At 34.9% G+C, this 6,000-nt stretch overlaps 1 protein-coding gene across 1 annotated transcript in view; it reads right to left on the bottom strand.

Moving 5' to 3' along the window:
* Positions 1-6,000, bottom strand: part of LOC145291517 (uncharacterized) — a 251,017-nt gene that overhangs the window by 81,656 nt on the left and 163,361 nt on the right. The window lies entirely within an intron of this gene.

Below are 6,000 nucleotides of genomic sequence, written 5' to 3'. Positions count from 1 at the left end.
TCCAAATCCGATTTGTCAGGTTAAATGCTATTTGGTTCCAACCTTTAAAATCCGTCTTTTAGGTTTAAATCACAAACAAAATACACGACAGAAAAAAAAGATATATTTTCCTATTACTAAAGTTTGATGAATATTGACAGTCCGGTTACTAAGCTATTTCAATTATCTGTTTTATACAAAAACTGGGTTAATCAATGTCTGTTTCCTTAAGGCTTTTTTATCGCATATTTCAATTACACAAAATGCAGGTTAATATATTATTTAGTTTTGGGATTGAGTTACAAATCGATTTTAATTGTTCTAATTAACTGTAATCTTCAGTTTACTTATATAGTCATCCATCTTTTACTAATCACTTACTATCGATGTATCTTGTTGGGCTACTTTCTCTTATTTTATCAGTGTCTATTACTCTCGCTTCTGCCTTTTGAACATGAGGGTCTACTTATTGGGATCAAGGGACTATGTGGGGAGTTGAGCTAAGATTAAATTTCTCCACATACAGAAAGATAAGCAAGAAACAGAAAGGGAATTCCAAAGTCTAGTAGTCTGATGAAAAAAAAATTAGAGTGTAAGACTTTCTAGGAACCTCAACAGTGAAGGAGTGGAATTTTGTTGCTTTTTGGGTTAGTAAGAAGTATATATGCCAAAGGGTAACAAGCGCTTTGAGTTCATCAGAGCACATTCCATTAACAAACTTGTGGAACTGGGATGCAATATTGCGTGCTTATTATATTTGAGACTCTTTTTGGAATCCTGTCTAAAAGGGAGAGACTAGTGGGAGATGTACCAGCCAAGATGTGGCAACAATCATCCATGCATGGGCGAATGGTGGTTTTGTAGAGATATGGAATGCTCTCTGGTGTGAGTAATTTTCTAGCATGGTAGAAGGAGTCCACCTTCTTTGCAGTAGCCTTGTCAATATAGTCAAGGATAAAAATTACAATAAGAACAGTAGCTGAAACTTGCCACAAAGCAAGCAGACAATAGAAGATATTGTGTTTTGAAAGATACAGCTTACTTTATAGGCTTGTATATAATCATGTTTTCCAGCTGTTTTCATTTATGAAGTAGTCCATTTCGGCTTCCTGTTAATGTCGGTTATCAGGAGAGAAAATGAGCCGTTTAAGGGCCTTCCTCTTCTTAGTTTGTTCTCTTGTAGACTCGTATATAATCGTGTTTTTATCGGTTTTTTTTTGTTGCTTTGTGAGGTATTTCACTTCATTTTTTTTTAGTTTATTCCCTCGTATGTAATTGTATTAGCAATATCCTCAATATATTTGATCCAATTCATCCTGCCTGCAAACGTTAAGCCAAGGAGTTTAAACGATACGATCTCATCATGATCATCATCATCATCAGGACAGGCTCCTTGCCCAGACCAATGTAATTCTTCCTCTCCAGAGTTCCCTGCCTTCCATCAGCTGCCTCAGATCTGGTTCACAGCTGGCATCATGTGCTATTTACTGGATGAATGTGGATTAAGGTCGTCCTTTGCTTGTGCATCCGTGTCATGGAGTCCATAACAATACACCACTCACCAATTCATGCTTGCTCCTCAGATAGTGACCAGCAAATCGTAGGCGTCTTTCTCTGATGGCATTAGATATGGCAGGTAGATTGTCATAAAGTTGCTGCTTTGTGGAATTTTTTTTTTTTTTTTTACAAAGTGGTCACCACTTATCAAGGCTCGGAAGCCACTCACGGATAAGAGTTATTGTGTGTACAGTACGTTAGTGTTCAGATTTGATAAAGTGTCTTACTTAAGGGGGCGGTTCATCAGGAGTTTTTTTATGTTGGACTTGAAGATATCCAAGTTGTAGTCAGGTGGGAAACAGGCAAATGGAACAGTTTCACAGGCGTGCATTTCTCAGAAAGAAGCTTTGTTCATGGAATCTATGTTTTGGTTTTGGCACAGATAAAGAGTGGGGAAAATGTTTGACAGTGGTTTCAGCTATATGATTTTGCCAAGATATATTTAATACTGTTCATAGCATACCGGTGTATGTGCCGTCTGGGTTTCTTTCCAATCTTTTGGTGAATGTCCAGGCTGTAGCACCGTAAACAAGGATAGACTCTACCACTACCCTGAAGAACTGCCTTTTCAGTTTGTTAGTTAGCCTTGAAGTCCATACTGAATGCAGCCCATCTAATGTGGCCCATGCTTTTGAGATGCAAATTTCAATAGGTCTCTCTGTAGATACTATGTTGCTGCTCAGATAGGATGTCATTTGTTATAACAACCGTTGGTTGAGAATTTTTTTTTGTTTTTGTTAAACAAAACAAGCTTAGTCTTAGTAGCATTAAATATTATTATCCGTCTACGGCTGCTTTTTACTACAGATTGAAGGTTGTTTTCTAAGCTTTCTGTCATTGGCATGAATGTGTGCACCTTTGTTTGTCATGTTGACTAAAGAGCATTGTATAGTCATTAAATGATATACTCATCTCAGTTCTCTCTCTCTCTCTCTCTCTCTCTCTCTCTCTCTCCCTCTACCTATTTATTAACAATTAAAGATGATAAAACTATAAAAGAGACGAGTAAAGTAGTCCATCATAAATAATAGGGACCATCACACAAGCATTAATACCATTTAACCTATAACTGAAGAGAAAACAGTGATAAATAGAGAACAATAAAGAGAGAGGGAGCTGTTCCTATTAACTTATCTTCCCACGAGGGCAGAGTTAGACACAAGACCAGTTTTTAATGTGGGGAAAATCCAACTCCCCAAAAAGGGTCACTCTGGATAGGAATAAAAATTAAAATTGTCTCAGTCATTAAGGATTTCTCCTTCACTGACCGAGGACAGAAAAGGTGAAGTGTAGCATCGGTACAGGAACAAAGGAATTTGCTTGTATATGATGATTTGGGTTCGCAGCGTAATTTTGCCACATACACGCAATCATGGATCAGCATATGCACTCAGATGTAACCTCAACATGCTGTGCTAAACACGAATGTGACGTCATATGGCTTAATAGAGAGTGAGGGAGAGAAGTAGCAAGTGCAAAGAAATCACTTAAGAATCAATTATAAATTAAAGAGCTAATGCCACAGATGTTTATACCCCCAAAATTTTTCCACCACTAGCAGAAAAGAAGGCAACATCAACAGTTCAATAAGTGGTCCTTCTCAATATTGAGAATATTCTTTTTTATTTAGTTGTTGTGAGACTGCACCTCACTACGCAGGGAGACGAGTGTGAGTGAAATCATCTGGGCAGGAGCTGCCAGAAAGGTCTTATTCTGCTTTGACAGCCTAGCCTAGTGGAGGATGCCTTTTTCTGTTCCCTGCAATCTCTTTCCCACAGAAGAGACGTTGCGAGCCTGTTTCTGCTTTATTGTTATTTTTATGGCAAGTGCTCGTCTGAACTCCAATCTATAGTCCCACCTGGCCTGACCTTCACGAAAAACACTCGTCTAGCTGAAACCACTATCAATAATTTAATTTTCTCCATTCTTTATCTGTGCCTAAACCTAAACGTAGATTCCACGAACAAAGCTTCTTTCTTAGAACTGCACGCATGTGGAATTGTCTTCCGTTTTCCTGCTTTCCAACTGATTACAATATGGCCATCTTCAAGTCCAACATAAACAAGTTCTTGATGAACCATCCCCTTAAGTAATCCAATTCACCAAATTTCCACTATTAAAGATTACTATGAGTTTTCCATTGACTACTGTAGACTCATTAACCCTTATCCTCGAGTGGCCGTCGCGCCTTGATAAGTAGCGACTATTTTGTAAAAAAAAAAAAATTGCTCCATCACAGGAAGAGCAGAGACATCTATAAATTATTTTTATGCTTCAAGTTCTTTATATCTTCAAATATTTATTCATGGTGGTTAGTTTGGTTGTTTTATTTTACGGCATATCAACCATTATCAGGTTATTAAATGACGAATCCAATAATTTGGGGAAAAAAGTTTTATGCTTCGAGTTCTTTATATCTTCAAATATTTATTTATGGTGTTTGGTTTAGTTGTTTTGTAGAAAATATTTTTCTTTACTTTGCATAACATGATTAAGTTTAGCCAAGGGAAAAGGGGAAAAAATAATAACATCAATGTTTTGTGCATTTTAGGTTAAGAAGCCTTAAGACAGTTTTATCTGGTCGCATCCAATAGTAGTTGCATGAAAATATATCTATGACAAGTAGGCTACATAAAAACGTTAATTCAACCATTCTCTGATAGATGTTAATCTCTTTGTGATCATTTAGCAAAAGAGTGACTCTCTTTTATCAGCTTTGTCATCTAATTTACATACTGTGCTTTTAAAAAAGGACAAACACATTAATTGTGAATTGAATGACAAACGAGTAAGTCTCTTGACATCTACATAAGAATAATAAATAATAATTACAATAGAAAACTGTGAGCATGAAAAGTAATATGGTTAAGCTTAAACATGGAAAAGTAAATAACTAGTTGTTAAAACTGGAAAAGAAAAGCACAAGATATTCTAGTAAAAAATATAATTAATTTATAACTTAAAATATTGCAGAATTGATTATATGATGTTATAAATTGAATTTTTAACAAAATTCTGAATGCTGCGATATTTTAAGTTATAAATTTATTATATTTTTTACGAGAATATCTTGTCCTTATCTTTTCCAGTTTTAGCAACTAGTCTTTTACTTTTCCATGATTAAGCTTAACCATATTACTTTTCATGCTCGTATTTTTTTTTATTGTAATCCATGATTTCTCCAGGCTTCCAATAGATTCACTTGTTCTTTGTTTAATTTCAGTCTTACCCCCCCCATAAATACATATGTAATAACAATGTACGACACTCGTCCCCCAATTATCTCTCTTTCATGCTTTAATTCTCTCTGTTACACTCGTTACTTCTCTTTTCGAATTGGTAGCAACAATAGTCGCTGAAACGACGTGGTTGCTATGGAAACCAGTCATAAAAAGTGTCGCTAACCTCCTTGTATATTTTTACGATTTTGAACACGAGAAAATTCATTATAACTTTTGTTTTACTGAAGGAAAATTGAAAAAAAAAATTACACAATATAGCTGAGAAAGTGATCTATAAGTTGTAATAATTGTTTGAAATTTGGTCGAAAAATGTTTGTTTGATAAAAATAATTGTTTGAAATTTGGTCGAAAAAAGGTGAAGCTTTAAAGCAGTTCTAAATGGCTACAACTGACGTTTAACCATATATATTCAAACACGGTAGTGTTTGAATGATAAGACAATATTATATGTATACTATAAATGTGAAAAGACATATTTTTAGTTATGCAAGAAGACTTTGAACATGTAAATGAAACAGGCTGACAACATATGATTAAACAGTAATTGTCGATCACTATCTGTTTCTTTTGCTATGCGGTTATGATTTATGAGTTGTATTTTATAATAAATTTTATTTGATTGTAGCTTACAAGACATTAAAAACTCACCTTAGAGAGGGGTATATAGTGAAAAGGAAAATTAATGTTTACATTTTATCTTTTTAAATTTAAATAACTTTGCAAACTCATTATTTTCTTATTCAAACAATGTGACCCAAGCTCAACAGATGGTCAAACGGATCATATATTTTCTTGTTAAGGGTTGTAACCTATTTCCTGGTGTTTTATGGTTTAAGCCACAGAACATTAAATCTGGGGTATTCGATAGGTTAAAATTTCCTGAGAAAACGCCCCCCTCCCAACTCTTTCTCCCACACACAATTTCCTACTAAAAATGGCCGAGGTTTAAAACAAGGCCGATAGCCATTAGTCTCGTGCTCTCATGTAATGAATGAATGCGTGAATGTAGGATTGACATGAAACTCTTGAAGATAAACTAAAATGACCGAAAAATGGGTTGAAATGACTTAAATAAATAAAAAGTATATGACTTAGAATGACTTCAATGAACTTAAGGATGAATTGAATAACCTTAAGAATGACTTGAATGCTAAAAAATAACTGGAATCCTTCAAAAACAACTTGAATGATCTGGAGAAAGACTTGAATGGCTTTGAGACTA

The sequence above is a fragment of the Euprymna scolopes genome, chromosome 12 (assembly GCF_053919585.1).
Source record: "Euprymna scolopes isolate OS-2025 chromosome 12, ASM5391958v1, whole genome shotgun sequence".
Taxonomy (NCBI): Eukaryota; Metazoa; Mollusca; class Cephalopoda; order Sepiida; family Sepiolidae; genus Euprymna; species Euprymna scolopes.
The sequence above is the reverse complement of the archived record's forward strand: the minus strand, read 5'-3'. Positions and strand labels throughout refer to the sequence as shown.